Below are 17,704 nucleotides of genomic sequence, written 5' to 3'. Positions count from 1 at the left end.
GCATCCAGTTCAATTTCCTTATACGATTCATGGTTAAATACAGCACAGATAAGACCGGCCTGGATCCAGACCTGTTTAGCAGCTTATCATGAAACGTGTAGCCTGAGCTCAGGCAAGAGTGAAAGTGAAAGCAGCTTCACTGGCAGACACAGAGTTAAAGAAGTCCCAAAGAGAGCAAGAAGAGTCAGTTTTGCAGGAGCTGCCAGAAAGAACAGAGATTCTTCCTCCATATGTCCCAGTCTACCCCCCTTTACAAATTCCAACAGCCCCGCAGGAGCCAGACTCAAGAGCCAGCATGCCCCAAGTTTCACCTCAAAAGGGAGGATCCGAGCGTTGAAAGGCCAGGGAAGGAAGTCAAGATAGTCAAGCAGGTAGTCTCAGAACTGGCGGTGCTCAAGCTCGGCAAATACCTCTCTAGGAGATGCGAGGACCCATTTATTATGATGACGAAGGCCAAGTCCAAAGAAGCCAATGGACTTTCATCAGTCAGCCCTTTCAACCACTGATGTTTTAAACTGGGAACACCATACTCCCTCCTACACAGAGAAGCCTCGAGCTCTTATAGATCTGATGCAATCCATCTTTCTGACACACAATCCAACTGGCCAGACTGCCAGCAGCTCCTTCTCATGTTATTTAACACTGAGGAGTGCCTGGGTGTAACCTAGGCAGCTCTCCGCTGGCTAGGAGCCCAGGCATCAGCAGACGCAGTGCATGCTGAGACATACACCCAAGGTCAGTTCCCAGATGCTGGCTAGAAGCCCAGGGATCAGCAGATGTAGTGCATGCTCAGGCATGATGCAGACGCAGTGCATGCTCAGGCATACACTAAAGGTCAGTTCCCACACGCTGGATAGAACCCCAGGCATCAGCAGACGCAGTGCATGCTCAGGCACACACTCAAGGTCAGTTCCCAGACCAAGATCTTAACTAGGACCCAGAGGACGCAACTCAGCTTCAGTGTTTGCAGAGGTACCAAGAGGCATTTCTGCAAAGGCTGACATGGTGGAAAGAAAGCCATTAACATAAAGAAGATTTCAGAAGTGCTTCAAGGAAGTGATAAGAGCCCTAGCCAGTTTTATGAAGGATTCTGTGAGGCATACCGGCTTTCACCCCATTTGACCCTGAGGCCACTGAAAATCAGCATATAGTGAATATGTCATTTGTAGGACAGGCCCAAAGTGATATCACACAAAATCTTAAGAAGTTAGAAAGTTTTGGCCGGGTGCGGTGGCTCATGCCTGTAATCCCAGCATTTGGGGAGGCCAAGGTGGGTGGATCATGAAGTCAGGAGTTCAAGATCAGCATGGCCAAGATGGTGAAATCCCATCTCTACTAAAAATACAAAAAATTAGCCAGCTGTCGTGGTGGGCACCTGTAATCCCAGCTACTTGGGAGGCAGAGGCAGATACTTGCTTGAACCCAGGAGGCAGAGGTTGCAGTGAGCCAAGATCGTACCACCGCACTCCAGCCTGGGCGAAAGAGTGAATCTCCGTCTGAAAAAAAAAAATAAGAAGAAATTAGAAAAGTTTTGGGGGTATGAATGCCACCCAGCTTGTAGAAGTAGCCACTAAAGTGTATGTTAACTGTGACCAGGAGGCAAAGAAAGAAGCAGATTGGAGGCTTAAGATCTGTTGGCAGCAGCCTTTATAGAAAAAGAGATTAGCAGTGTAAGATGACGTGGACGCAGATGTGGACATAGAATAAGTCAAGTTAGACAAGGATTTGAAAGCTGACCAAGGCTAGAGAAGGATCAGTGTGCGAGATGCAAAAAGAAAGGACACTAGAAAGATGAATGTCCAGAAGGCAATGAAAGAAATGGCCAAGGGCACGAGACAAAGAGGCCATTGGCCAAAGGCTGCCGCACCTTAGAGGAACCACATACTGATCTGATCAGGCTAGCAGAAGCTGAAAGATGTGAGGACTAAAACACACCACACTCCTTCTCATTAGGCCTCCAAAAGCCCATCGTCACATTAGAAGTTGAAAGCAGCAAGATTCTGCTGTATCTATATTATAAATTTCTCACTGATGGCTAAGCCATTATATGAAGTTACAAAAAAAGAGAGAGAGAGAGAGAAAGAACCCCTCCTCTAAGAAACTGAACAGGAGAAGGAGCCATGCCTTCGTGACTTGTGAAAACTTGCTTATAGACTTTACCAAAATGCTCCGTGCCAGAGGCTATCAGCATATGCTAGCGTTTATTTGCACTTTTTCAGGATAGGTTGAGGCTTTCCCCACCAGGACAGAAAAAGCACGAGAAGTGACTAAAGTACTACTAAAAGACATTATTCCCAGGTTTTGACAGCCTGTAACTTTAAAGTCAGACAATAGGACAGCATTTGTAGCTGAAATAGTGTAAGATTTAACAAGACTGTTAAAAATAAAATAGAAGTTACACACAGCCTATCGGCTGCAAAGTTCTAGAAAAGCAGAACGCATGAACCAGACACTCAAGCAGTTACTGAAGAAATATTGCCCAGAGACTTATCATGAGAGGTCAAAGGAAAGTCCCCACTTAAACCAAACCAGGGTCCCTCCCTTTAACCAAAGGCCTATTTATCTCTATTTTGATGCTTGTCAGGAAGCAGACCAAGACTCCCCTCTCTGTGGTAACCTACCTTTAGACAGATACTATAGAAATGACTACAAATATGTATGCATGCCAAGAGTAACTCTACTTTGTTCCCCTAGGACCCTAGAAAAAGATTGTTGGCATTGCATATCATAGCACCCTAGCACACAACAAAGGTCAATTCTGCTTTTACCAAAATGCCAGTGAAACCAGATCGTGAAGCAGAAACCTATAGTCCTGTAAATTTCACCCTTCTAAAGCCAGACTTACCCATGGAGACTGCATGTTACACCATTCATGCGTATATACATACATACCCAGCAGTCCTCCTATATGTTATCAAAAAAAGAACCCAGACCTATCCAGCCCAGCAACAGTTCCAAATCTTTAAATCATTCTATAAGCATGTAGACCAGAAGTTACCAGAGCCTACTCCTTCAGCCAAAATCCTGTTTGCTCAGCTGGCTGAAAACACTGCCGGCAGCCTGGGCGTTTCATATTATGTTTGTAGAAAGACTAACGTAGGAGACCAGTGGCCTTAGGAAGCAAAAGAGTTAATGCCACAAGATAACTTAACTCTAATAAACTCTTCCCCCAAACCGGTGCCCACAAGTTCAAGCATCTGACTCTTAAAAACTTCTATTATCAGGAGATACTGTGTTGCTCCCTGAAGAAAGGCTTTTACAGACACAGTAGGAGAACTAACCTTCTTAGGACAGCAATATTATAATTAAACACAAAAGAAAACTTTGTGGCGAGGCAGAGATGACTCCAAAGCACCTCAACCAAGTCCGTTCTCCTGTTTCCTCTAAACCACATCTGGTATCAGCTTGAAGCTCCAAATACTTGGGAAGCACCCCTTGGTCTTTATTGGCATCTGTAAGCCACAGGCATATCGACAGTTGCCAGCTAAATGGAAAAAGTCCTGTGTATTTGAAACAATTAGACCATCTTTCCTCCTACTCCCACTGCATCAGGGAGGAACTTTAAGGTATCCCGTCTATGAAGAAGTTAGAAGAAGAAGCAAAAGAGATGCAGACATAAAAAGAGAAATAGAAATAGGAAATTATAAAGACACAGATTGCGCCCCTGAAAGAATAATTCAATACTATAGGCCAGCTACATAGGCACAAGATAGGTCATGAGGGTACCACACTCCTATTTACATGCTTAGCCACATCATAAGGTTGAAAGCAGTACTTGAAATGATCACTAATGAAACAGCAAATGCATTAGATTTACTGGCCCAGCAAGCCACAAAAATGAAGAATGCTATTTATCAGAACAGATTAGCTTTAGACTACCTCCTAGCCCAGGGAGGAGGAGTATGTGGAAAGTTCAATCTAACTAATTTCTGCCTGGAAATCAATGACAATGGAAAGGCAATTATAGAAATAACTGCAAGAATGAGAAAATTATGCCACGTTCCACTTCAAACTTGGAAAAGGTAGTCCCCAGGTTCCCTCTTTGGAGGCTGGTTTTCCTCCTTCAGTAGATTCAAGACTTCAATAAGAATAGTCCTGGCCATACTAAGAGTTTGCCCAGCACTCCCTTGCTTCTTACCCCTCCTTGTTAGAAGCATTCAATCAACTATAGAGGCAAAGTAGCTAGGCAAACTACCACTCAGCTAACTACCACTCAGTAGCTAGGCAAACTATCACTCAGCTAATGGATCTATATAAATATCAGCCTGTACCTAAAGAAGAAAACTTGTCTCTTCAGGCAGAATTACGTAACAGTGATGCCTTCTATTAAACTTCTTTTATAAAAGGCATCAAAAAGAGGAAACTGAGGCAGAAATTTAAAAATAAATATGCTGTCATTCACTCCAAGAAAAGTAACAGGCAAGGCAAAAGTTAAAAAGAAAAGAACAAGTTTTCCTCTGCCTAGTAAGCTCGCTTCAAAGACAGTTATAACACTATTTGAGAAGCCAAGGCCAAAGGAATAGGCTCCAGACAACCCCCACCCACTTCCAGAGCTAAGTTAAAAGAAAAAAAATGAGACAGACAAATTCCTTTACTGTTACTCCTTTCCCTGGCTTCTTAAGCATGATGATGTTTTAAAATTTCTGTATTTAGCCAGTTCTTATTTTTCTTTCAATGCAGCTACAAGGCCACTAGCCATGCAAGGCCACAAGTTATGCCAAGTCAACAGTTATGCTATAGATTACATGACCTGTCACTGTAGGATTAACTGTTTTTGTTTTGCTTAAGTTTGCTTAGAAAAGCCCCGCTCAGTCTTTGTTCAATGCTCAGCTTTCTAGATATGAATCCATGAATCCAGTCCGTACCCTAAAATAAACAATCGTCCTGTTCTCCATATCGGTCTCTCTAGTCTCTCTAGTCCTCTATTTCATACCGGTCTCTCTAGTCTCTCTAGTCCTCTAGTCCAGCACTTTTGAAGGCCAAAGTGGGAAGATCACTTGAGGCCACGAATTCGAGACCAGTCTAGCCAACATGCAGATACCCCATCTCTATTAAAAATACAAAAATTAGCCGGGCGTGGTGGTGCATGCCTGTAATCCCATCTCCTCTGGAGGCTGAGGCAGGAGGATCGCTTGAACCTGGGAGGCGGAGGCTGCAGTGAGCTGAGATCCCGTCACTGCACACCAGCCTGGGAGACAGAGGGAGAATCCGTTTAAACAGAGGAAAAAATGTTTTTTCTGTGACAGCAACACTTAGAACTAAAAAAAAGTAAGATTACTTGCTAATACAGTTGACTAGTTGGCCCGCATTCGAATTTTCTTAATATTTGCACAATGTGCCTGGTTGTCAAACCATGATTTAATAACCAGATTCCACGTCTGTCAGGCGGATAGACACCAATCCCGATCCATCCTCCCGCTTGGAACAGAATTTCCCGCCTTAATACTGCAATGTCTAGTGGGAAATGCAGTCTCGGCTTCCAATGACGTCACCAGCACAGGACGGTGGGAAGGGATCTTTGCGCAAGCGCCGCCCCGCCCACTCCCGTCAGCTTCCATCAGAGAATCCCGGCTCCTGCTGCAATCAAGAGGCTGCTGTGGAAGCTCTGGGGTTGGGTTCTTTCTCCCTGCAGGTTGGTGGTAGGATGAAACAGGAGACAGCGGGCTTGGAGGCACCATTGGGAGGCGGGGCCGACGTGCCACAGTTGGTGGGAGAAAAGGCGTGGGCACATCTCGGTGGGGGCGGGGCCTGAAGCGCAGGTGCGGGCCGCGGACCCAGGCTGGGGCTGAAAGGGTGGCGCTGCTGGGAGGGCGGGCGTGGGATCCCCGCACTGAAGCCAGTTCCAGACGCGCATGAGCGGGTGGGCGAAGCCGGTGGCGCGAGAAAGGGGTCTGCAGACCGCCCGAACCTGGGAGGTCTGCGGGGAGGTTGCGCTCTGGCACTGCATGGACGTTGTGCAGCATTCCGTGCACGCCATTGTAAGATCAACATACGGACAGTTCTAGGGAGATGTCCCTCATTCCCAGAGGAGGAGTACGAAGCGCGTGCACAGCGTCCTACTACCTGGCGAGTGTATTAGTAGGGTCTCCCGGTGTCTTTCCAGCAAGTGAAGATTCTGCTTGTGTCCCCTTCCTAAGCATCCCATCCCCGCTTTAATTTATAGGAGTTTATACAAGATCTGGTTTCTAGGGAAGTTGGAGATCCAGATGATGTTCCTGTTTTCTGTGTAATAAAGTAGGTACAAAGTTTGGAGGAGGGCACCTTTTAGGAATCCCACCTAAAAGAACACCTCTTTGGAAAAACCCTCTCACTGGTAGCAAAGCAGAGGAAGTATCACAGGTGAAGATTCCAGTTTGAATGACCCAAGCAGTTATTTTCCCACTCCCCAGAGTGGCCCAGACTTGGTTGATAAGACCTTATCCAGTAGCTCTCAAACACGGGGTGGTAGTGGAAGGTTTGGACAAACATTCAGAAGGAAGAGGGGAGTTTGGCTACAAATGCAGACAAGGGCCAAAAAGATGGTACTTATTGGAGGGGACTTAATAGTGTGGTCTTCGGTGGAAAAATAACCTGTAATACCTGAGAGGATCTGTCTGGAGTACTCTGTAAAGACACTTTCATTCCTTCAATTTTTCTCACTGTTTCCAGTGGCTGAACTTTCTTAAAAGTAGTCTAGGCCAAGATGGAAGGATCACCTGAGGTCAGGAGTTTGACACCAGCCTGGCCAACATGTAGTGAAACCGTGTCTCTACTAAAAAATACAAAAATTAGCTGGGCGTAGTGGTGCACACCTGTGTAGTCCCAGCTACTTGGGAAACTGAGACAAGAGAATCACTTGTACCGGGCAGGCAGAGGTTGCAGTGAGCCGATATTGTGCCACCCTACTCTAGCCTGGGCAACAGAGCAAGACTCTGTCTCTCAAAAAAAAAAAAAAAAAAGCCTGTCACCAAATGTAGCGTCCAGTAACGAAATTTAGCGTCCAGTGATATGCCAAAGCTCCCTCTATCCTGATAGCTCTTCCTGGTGGTTCAGTAAGTGTTTGCCAAACTATTTCTACCTCGTGAAAAAGATGAAAAAAATTTGGCTTTGAGGAGCTGTGACTTGCCAGGGTCACATGATATACAGATGTTATGCATCCTGACTTTTTGGCCAGTGTTACTCATTTTGCCCCAGTTAAGTCAAAACTTTTTTTTTTTTTCAGATTTTCATTGACACTGAAGTCAACTAAGAACAAACATTGCTTTAAAGTACTTTCTCAGCCCCTCCCTGCCCAAACTAGCAGGCACTGGAAAAAATAATAATAAAGTACTTTCTCTTGCCGGGTGCAGTGTCTGACAGCTATAATCATAGCACTTTGGGAGGCCAAGACAGGAGGATCACTTGCACCCAGGAGTTTGAGACTAGCCTTGGCCACATAGGGAGACTCTATGTATTTACAAAAAGAAAAATTTAGCTGGTTGTGGTGGCGAGCACCTGTGGCCCCACATACTTGGAGAGCTGAGGTGGGAAGATCACTTGAGCCCAGGAGCACAAAGTTACAGTGAGTTGTGGTTGTGCCACTGCACTCCAGCCTGGGTGTCAGAATGAGACTGTGTCTCAAAACCAACCAACCAACCAAGCAGAAACATTTCCTTAACCATCTCTGTACCTTTTTATCCCCAACTCTGTCAATTATGTGACCTAAAGCACAAATGACACAAGTGTTTCCCACTCAGTGTCAGTAATCTGTTCTTGGAAATTATAAATTCTGTAGGAAAACAATAGTATATTTTACGTGTTTAAAAAAGGAAGATTAGACAGTGTCTCACTTCTATTTCAACCAGTATCTTAAAACATAAGTAAAATACAGTACAATGCTCACTTGTAAGAAGATCCTTTTGGTGTATTGTTTTCTTAAAGTCAACAGACATTTTTATGATGTAAAGAACCTTAAAACACAGTTTATTAATATGCAAAGAGTTGCTTTTTGTGAGTCACATGGTCTCTTAGCACCAGCAGTCTCGCTGATTTCCATCAAGTTTGCATTTATTGTGATTTGCAAAACTTCTACATGAGGTTGTGACGTTCTAGTGATTGTATTTGACAACTAATTTCACATTATCTCCTTCACATGATTTTCTTAATAACATTGAGTTCTGGTGGCTTAAGTGTATCAGTTACTGTTTTCTGTGTAAAGAACCAACGAAACTCAATGGCTTAAAAAGAAGTTCTGTTGATTCACATTTTGGTGTGTGTTCACCTGGGCATTTCCTTTGCTAATGTTGTGTGGATCACAAATGTGGCTTTAGTCATCTGGTGCTTTCACTCACATGTCTGGTGGTTCATGCTGACACTTGTTCAAGAAGGCAAGCACCAGTGGGCAAGTACTTTTCCATCCTATATTTTCATCGTATTTTCTATGTCCCATTGGCCAAAGCAAGTCAAATGGCAGAGCCCTATTAGTTATCAGAGCACACTCTATGAGGTCTTAGATACAGGGAGACTTGTCACTAGGAAACATTACTAAAACAGTATATCCCAAGAAGTATACAATATGTACATTTTCCCCCTATATAATTGTGGGCAAAAAATGTTGGGTTGCAAGATGCATCCTTTCAATGATGCTTAGGTGTATAAAAGATGCATCCTTTCAATGATGCATAGGTATAAAAGCAAGATGTTTTCTAGTGGAAACACCTATATGGAATCACACAGAATCTCCATATTAGTAATGAAATAGTTAATGCAGCTGAATTATATTTCTACAATATTAATTTCATCAAAGACTAAACGTATATTTCTTTGGTTTAAATTATTACATTGTTTTTTTGGATAAATTAATTGTCCCTAAATCAGTAGGTAATACATGTTTTCATTAAGCCCAAAATAAATTGTATGTATCTCTACTAGTTAATGTACTTTTGGGTAAATCTTCAGTGGGATATTTGTTGTCCCTTATTGAGGCATGAATGACTATTCTGTCACAGGGAGGTTTTGTTGTTGTTTTAGTCTTTTCCAGCTATTGTGTAGAGCGTTTTCGGCAGGAGAATCTAGGACCAAGCCACATCAGTTCTCTCCTTAACCCACTCCATTTGACTGTTATCACAGCTATGCTTCCAGAGTGCTCTGTGCATTTCCATGATCAACAAACAATGAATAAATCTCTGGTGAGTCATTTGTTTATATATTCCTCACTTTGTTTTACATTGCATTTTTTGCCTTTATGGAGTCCATGGATTAAAATGAAAATATAGAAATAAGTAAAATTCAGGTTAAAGGAAATGCACATAAATAAAATAATGCTGGCATGTAGACATATGCAGGTTATAAGCTATAGAACTTGAGTACAAATGTGTCTCTGGTCTTTCTGATGTTGCAACAAAGAGGCAGTCACATTTGTTACATGATTGGAATGGAACCTGGAAAGAGTGCATGCTCCATTCTCATGGGACAGGAAGACTTGCTGTCACCAAAGTCTGGAACACTGACTGCATTGGTCACAGAGATGATGTAGTGAAAAGGTTTTTTTACTGCCAACCTGGAAGTAAACACTTTTAGCATTTTGCAGTAGAAATAGTCACTTAGTGCTAAAGCATAACTCCCATAATGAGGTTTTTCTGGTTGCTGAAACAGTGTGGCCCCAGACAGCTTTTGGAGGGCCCTACTTGATTCATGGCTAAAACCTAGAACATCTGGAGGATTGAGTTGACCACAGGTCCTTAACTAACCCCCCATACATTTCTGTCAATTCATCTGTACATGGAGAATTTGTAGCAGATTGTTCACAATTGTATTCTCTGACAAATATTTCCACTGATCACTTGCACTTTCATTCAATGTAGTCTTAACTGGTTTATTCCAATGCTAACAATTAACCCAAATTATATGCAACTCCAATGGCTATACTCTAGTCTGCCTTACTTGAATCTTGTGCTGTACAGTAATCCCCTTTATCCACAGTTTTGCTTTCTGTTGTTTCAGTTGCCTGTAGTCAACTGCAGACAGAAAAGACAATAAGATATTTTGAATATCTTGAATATTTTGAATATGTTGAATACAGTAGAATAAGATATTTTGAGAGACCGCATTCCTATAACTTTTAGTACAGTATGTTGATATAATTGTTCCATTTTATTGTCGTTAATATCATACTGTGCCTAATTTATAAATTAAACTGTCAAGGCTGTGTATATATAGGAAAAAACATAGTGTATATAGGGTTTGGTACTATACACAGTTTCAGGGACCCGCTAGGGGACCTGGAATGTATCCCTCATGGATAAGGGGGGATTTCTGCATTTCAAATTATTGTTCATGATCTTCTCCTGGAAATTCTTCTGTGTTAGTTTCTATCATGACCTCACTGATGCTGCTTGTCTTTTTTTCCTGAATTCTTCTACTTTTCGTTTATGTAACTTATCCAGTTGTTTCATCCTATTCCCCATCCATCCTACTGTGCAGTTCTTTTTTTGTTGTTGGTTGTCTGTTTATTACCAGTTCTGCTCTCTGTGTTGTAGCAGTTGTGTTTCTCTCCAGCTTGGACTTCTCCAGCCTTTAGACCAGGGATCCCCAACCCCCAGGCCATGGACTGGTCCAATGTGTGTCCTGTGAGGAACTGGGCTGCACATCAGGAGGTGAGTGGCAGGCAAGCAAGCATTACTGCCTGCACTCTGCCTCCTGTCAGATGAATGACAGAATTAAATTCTCACAGAAGCATGAACCCTATTGTGAAATATGCATGCGAGGGATCTAGGTTACCTGCTCCTTATGAGAACAATTTCATCCCAAAACCATCCCCCCCTCACACCCTGGTTTATGGAAAAATTGTCTTTCACAAAACTTGGTGCCAAAAAGGTTGGGGATCACTGCTCTAGACCACAGGTTCAGCTCTCCATTGAATGATTCTTTGTAGCTATCCGAAAGGTACCTCAAGCTTAAATCCAAAATAAAATTATATCCTTCTCTCTTCCTTTACATACAGTATTAGATTAGACAGTAATTAGCTTCTACCTCTCAATGAGAGGAATAGTAAGAATCTTTATCAGTCTTTAATAAACCACAGTTTTCACTCTGGCTACAAATTGTTTACATTCCTTCCACATGCGAAATATACTTATCTGTAGAGATAAGTATTCACCCATTGAACTGACACCCAACACAATGTGATGAACAACCTTTGCCTCCACAAATTTCTTCCCCCCACCACCCCTTTTGGGATACAACCATTTGACATAAGATATATTCTCTGTATGAGTCCGTTCTCCCATTGCTATAAAAAACTACCTCGGACTGGGTAATTTATAAAGAAAAGAGTTTTAATTGGCTCATATTTCCACAGGCTGTACAGGAAGCATGGCCGGGGAGGCCTCAGGAAACGTACAGTTATGGTGTAAGATGAAGGGGAAGCAGGCACGTCCTATGTGTCTGGAGCAGAAGGAAGTGGGTGGTGAAGAGGGAGGTGCTGTACACTTTTAACAAGCAGATCTCGTGAGAATTTACTAACACGACAACAGCAAGGTGCAAGTTTGCCCCTGATCTAGTCACCTCCCACCAGGACCCTCCTCCAGCCAGCCTTGAGGCTGACAATTTGACATGAGATTTGGGCAAGTAAACAAATCGAAACAATACCATCCTCTTAACAAATTTTTAAGTATGCAATTCCATATTAACTACAGGCTTTGATATGTAGATTCGATATTTAGAACATACTCATTGCATTTTTAAGTATGCGATTCCGTATTAACTACAGGCTTTGATCTGTAGATTCTATATTTAGAACTTACTCATTGCATAACTAAAACTTATACCCTGCGACCAATACCCACCCCCCAGTTACCCTTCCCCCTCAGCTCTTGGTAACCACGATTCAGCTCTATGTTTTTGTAAGTTTAACTGTTTTACATTTTTATATATGTGGAGTTCCTCAGGCTGTACAGGAAGCATGGCTTCATTTGTGCTGGAACAACAACACACTTCAGACTTGGTAATTAATAAAGAACAGAAATTTATTCTTAACAGTTCTGGAAGCTGGGAAGTCCAGAATCAAGGCACTGTCATCTGGTGCCTGATGAGAGACTTCTTCCTGCATCCTTACATGGTGGAAGACAAAAGAGTGGCAGAGAATGAATGCACTCCCAGTCCATTCAAGTGGGAAGAGCCCTCACCTCATCACTCCCCTGAGGTCTCACCTTCTAATATTATCACCTTGGTAATAAGATTTCAACATAGGAATTTGAGGGGAATACATACATCCAGACTATTGCAGATGGGATTATGTAATACTTTGTTCCTGTTTGGCTTAGTTCTTAGCACAATATCTTTCTGGTATGTGCATGTTTTTGCAAATGGCAAGATTTTCTTCCTTTTTAAGGCTCAGTAATAATTCATTGCATATATAGACCACATTTTCTTTATGCATTCATTATTATTGAGAGTTCTTATTACAAATGGGGAAGTGGTTTTTAATATTGATTTAATTTTTATTATTAAAACATTTTTAGATGGTTAGATTCCTTTTTAAAATAAATATACTTCATTAGTTAAGGCAGTTTTAACTTCACAGCAGAATTAAGAAATACATAGATTTCCCATATACCCTAATGTACTTATATATGTAGCCTTCGCCCTTTTCAACACCTCCCCCCACCATGGTAGTACCTTTGATAAAATGAGGAACCTACATTGAGACATCATAGTTGCCCAAAGGCCATAGTTCACATTAGGGTTTACTCTTGTGGTTTTACATGCTATGGGTTTGAGAAAATGTATAATGACATGTATCCAGCCTTATAGTACCTCATGGAACACTTTGTTCTAAAAGTCATCCCTGCTCTTCCTGTTTATTACGTATCATCCCCTTAAACCTGCAAACCATCTCCATCATTTTGCATGTTACATAGTTGCAGTTATATAGTAAGTAGCCTTTTCAGACCGCCTTCTTTTACTTAGTAATATGCATTTAAGTTTCCTCATCTTTTGAGGACAAGATAGCCCATTTCGTTTTAGTGCTGAATTATGTTCCATTGTGTGTACCATAGTTTATTCATTCACTTACTGAAGGGCATCTTGGTTGCTTCCAAATTTTACTTATTTTGAATAAAGCTGCTATAAATCCCTGTTTGCAGGTTTTTATGCTAGCATTTATTTTCACTTCCTTTGGGTAAATACCAAGGGGTGCATTTGCTTGATCATATGGTAAGAATATGTTTACTTTTGTAAGAACAACCAACTTGTCCTCCAACTGAGTGACTTTACCACTTTGCATTTCCACAGTCTGAATGAGAGTTCCTGTTGCTGCACATTCTCAATGTCAGTTGTTGTCAGTGCTCCAGATTTTGGCCATTCTACTAGGTATGTAGCGGTATCTCATTGTTTTAATATGTTACCCTAATGTTACACAATATAATGCATTGTTTTATGAGTTTATTTCCTATATGGTTCTCATCATTGATGAGGTATCTGTTAAGGTCCTTGGTCTATTTTATTAGGTGGTTTTCTTACTGTAGAGTTTTAAGAGTTTTTGGAATGTTTTGCATAACAGTCTCTTTATCAGATGTGAGTTTAAAGAGTTTTTGGAATGTTTTGTGAAACAGTCTCTTTATCAGATGTGAGTTTTAAGAGTTTTTGGAGTGTTTTGTATAACAGTCACTTTATCAGATGGGAGTTTTAAGAGTATTCGGAATGTTTTGTCTAACAGTCTCTTTATCAGATGTGAGTTTTAAGAGTATTCGGAATGTTTTGTCTAACAGTCTCTTTATCAGATGTGAGTTTTAAGAGTTTTTGGAATGTTTTGTGAAACAGTCTCTTTATCAGATGTGAGTTTTAAGAGTTATTGGAGTGTTTTGTGTAAAGTCTCTTTATCAGATGTGAGTTTTAAGAGTTATTGGAGTGTTTTGAGTAACAGTCTCTTTATCAGATGTGAGTTTTAAGAGTTTTTGGGGTGTTGCATAACAGTCTCTCTTTTTTTTTTAAACACTGATATACATATTTTAATCTCCATCTTAGCCCAACACCAGTGTGTGTCCAAATTGATCATGACTTTATTATATCATGCTTTTTACTGTCTCAGCTTGGCTGTCAGTACACTCAGAGTTCTTTTTTTTTTTAGTTTAGGAATATATTTTTATTAATTAATTAATTTTATTATTATTACACTTTAAGTTATGGGGTACATGTGAACAATCTGCAGGTTAGTTACATATGTATACATGTGCCATGCTGGTGTGCTGCACCCATTAACTCGTCATTTAGAATTAGGTATATCTCCTAATGCTATCCCTCCCCACTCCCCACACCCCACAACAGTCCCCAGAGTGTGATGTTTCTCTTCCTGTGTCCATGTGTTCTCATTGTTCAACTCCCACCTGTGAGTGAGAACATGCCGTGTTTGGTTTTTTGTTCTTGTGATAGTTTACTGAGAAAGGTGATTTCCAATTTCATCCATGTCCCTACAAAGGACAGGAACTCATCATTTTTTATGGCTGCATAGTATTCCATGGTGTATATGTGCCACGTTTTCTTAATCCAGTCTATCACTGTTTGACATTTGGGTTGGTTCCAAGTCTTTGCTATTGTGAATAGAGCCGCAATAAACATACGTGTGCATGTGCCTTTATAGCATCATGATTTATAGTCCTTTGGGTATATATCGAATAATGAGATGGGTGAGTCAAATGGTATTTCTAGTTCTAGATCCCTGAGGAATTGTCACACTGACTTCCACAATTGTTGAACTAGTTTACAGTCCCACCAACTGTGTAAAAGAGTTCCTATTACTCCACATCCTCTCCAGCACCTGTTGCTTCCTGACTTTTTAATGATCGCCATTCTAACTGGTGTGAGATGGTATCTCATTGTGGTTTTGATTTGCATTTCTCTGAGGGCCAGTGATGGTGAGCATTTTTTCATGTGTTTTTTGGCTGCATAAATGTCTTCTTTTGAGAAGTGTCTGTTCATGTCCTTCACCCACATTTTGATGGGGTTGTTTGTTTTTTTCTTGTAAATTTGTTTGAGTTCATTGTAGATTCTTGATGTTAGCCCTTTGTCAGATGAATAGGTTGCAAAATTTTTCTCCCATTCTGTAGGTTTCCTGTTCACTCCGATAGTAGTTTTTTTTTTGCTGTGCAGAAGCTCTTTAGTTTAGTTAGATCCCATTTGTCAATTTTGGCTTTTGTTGTCATTGCTTTTGGTGTTTTAGACATGAAGTCCTTGCCCATGCGTATGTCTTGAATGGTAATGCCTAGGTTTTCTTCTATGGTTTTTATGGCTTTAGGTCCAACGTTTAAGTCTTTAAACCTTCTTGAATTAATTTTTGTATAAGGCGTAAGGAAGGGATCCAGCTTTAGATTTCTACGTATGGCTAGCCAGTTTTCCCAGCACCATTTATTAAATAGGGAATCCTTTCCCCATTGCTTGTTTTTCTCAGGTTTGTGAAAGATCAGATAGTTGTAGATATGTGGCATTATTTCTGAGGGCTCTGTTCTGTTCCATTGGTCTATATCTCTGTTTTGGTACCAGTACTGTGCTGTTTTGGTTACTGTAGCCTTGTAGTATAGTTTGAAGTCAGGTAGTGTGATGCCTCCAGCTTTGTTCTCTTGGCTTAAGATTGACTTGGTGATGCGGGCTCTTTTTTGGTTCCGTATGAAATTTAAAGTAGTTTTTCCAATTCTGTGAAGAAAGTCATTGGTAGCTTGATGGGAAAGGCATTAAATCTATAAATTACCTTGGGCATTATGGCCATTTTCATGATATTGATTATTTTTACCCATAAGCATGGAAAGTTCTTCCATTTGTTTGTATCCTCTTTTATTTTGTTGAGCAGTGGTTTGCAGTTCTCCTTGAAGAGGTCCTTCACATCCCTTGTAGGTTGGATTCCTGGGTATTTTATTCTCTTTGAAGCAATTGTGAATGGGACTTCCCTTATGATTTGGCTCTCTGTTTGTCTGTTATTGGTGTATAAGAATGCTTGTGATTTTTGTACACTGATTTTGTATCCTGAGACTTTGCTGAAGTTGCTTATCAGCTGAAGGAGATTTGGGGCTGAGACATTAGGGTTTCCTAGATATACAATCATGTCATCTTCAAACAGGGACAATTTGACTTCCTCTTTTCCTAATGATATTACCTTTATTTCCTTCTCCTGCCTAATTGCCCTGGCCAGAACTTCCAACACTATGTTGAATAGGAGTGGTGAGAGAGGGCATCCCTGTCTTGTGCCAGTTTCAAAGGGAATGCTTCTAGTTTTTGCCCATTTAGTATGATATTGGCTGTTGGTTTGTCATAGATAGCTCTTATTATTTTGAGATAAGTCCCATCGATACCTAATTTATTGAACGTTTTCAGCAGGAAGGGTTGTTGAATTTTGTCAAAGGCCTTTTCTGCATCTATTGAGATAATCATGTGGTTTTTACCTTTGGTTCTGTTTATATGCTGGATTACATTTACTTATTTGTGTATATTGAACCAGCCTTGCATCCCAGAGATGAAGCCCACTTGATCATGGTGGATAAGCTTTTTGATGTGCTTCTGCATTCCGTTTGCCAGTATTTTACTGAGGATTTTTGCATCAATGTTCATCAAGGATATTGGTCTAAAATTCTCTTTTTTGGTTGTGTCTCTGCCCAGCTTTGGTATCAGGATGATGCTGGCCTCATAAAATGAGTTAGGGAGGATTTCCTCTTTTTCTATTGATTGGAATAGTTTCAGAAGCAATGGTACCAGTTCCTACTTTTACCTCTGGTATAATTCAGCTGTGAATCCATCTGGTCCTGGACTCTTTTTGGTTGGTAAGCTATTGATTATTGCCACAATTTCAGAGCCTCTTATTGGTCTATTCAGAGATTCAACTTCTTCCTGGTTTAGTCTTGGGAGACTGTATGTGTTGAGGAATTTATCCATTTCTTCTAGATTTTCTGGTTTATTTGCATAGAGGTGTTTGTAGTATTCTCTGATGGTAGCTTGTATTTCTGTGGGATCAGTGGTGATATCCCCTTTATCATTTTTTATTGTGTCTATATGATTCTTCTCCCTTTTTTTCTTTATTAGTCTTGCTAGCGGTCTATCAATTTTGTTGATCCTTTCAAAAAACCAGCTCCTGGAGTCATTAATTTTTTGAAGGGTTTTTTTGTGTCTCTATTTCCTTCAGTTCTGATCTAATTTTAGTTATTTCTTGCCTTCTGCTAGCTTTTGAATGTGTTTGCTCTTGCTTTTCTGGTTATCTTAATTGTGATGTTAGGGTGTCAATTTTGTATGTTTCCTGCTTTCTTTTGTGGGCAGTTAGTGGTATAAATTTCCCTCTACACACTGCTTTAAATGTGTCCCAGAGATTCTGGTGTTTTTTGTCTTTGTTCTCACTAGTTTCGAAGAACATCTTTATTTCTTCCTTCATTTCATTATTTACCCAGTAGTCATTCAGGAGCACGTTGTTCAGTTTCCACGTATTTGTTCCGTTCTGAGTGAGTTTCTTAATCCTGAGTCCTAATTTGATTGCACTGTGTTCTGAGAGACAGTTTGTTGTGATGTCTGTTCTTTTACATTTGCTGAGGAGTGCTTACTTCCAATTATGTGATCAATTTTAGAATAAGCGTGATGTGGTACTGAGAAGAATGTTTATTCTGCTGATATGGGGTAGATTTCTATTAGGTCTGCTTGGTGCAGAGCTGAGCTGAAGTCCTGGATATCCTTGTTTACCTTCTGTCTTGTTGATTTGTCTAATATTGACGGTGGG

At 40.9% G+C, this 17,704-nt stretch overlaps 1 long non-coding RNA gene across 1 annotated transcript; it reads left to right on the top strand.

Annotated features, from left to right (window-relative positions):
* Positions 1–5,542: 5,542 nt before the first annotated feature.
* Positions 5,543–13,098, top strand: LOC134757958 (uncharacterized). The gene is made up of 3 exons (XR_010132642.1): positions 5,543–5,632; positions 8,989–9,146; positions 11,998–13,098. It is a non-coding gene; the product is annotated as an uncharacterized lncRNA (long non-coding RNA).
* The last annotated feature ends 4,606 nt before the right edge of the window (positions 13,099–17,704 follow it).

Source organism: Gorilla gorilla, chromosome Y, assembly GCF_029281585.2.
Source record: "Gorilla gorilla gorilla isolate KB3781 chromosome Y, NHGRI_mGorGor1-v2.1_pri, whole genome shotgun sequence".
Classification (NCBI taxonomy): domain Eukaryota; kingdom Metazoa; phylum Chordata; class Mammalia; order Primates; family Hominidae; genus Gorilla; species Gorilla gorilla.
This window is presented reverse-complemented; position numbering and strand designations above follow the sequence as displayed.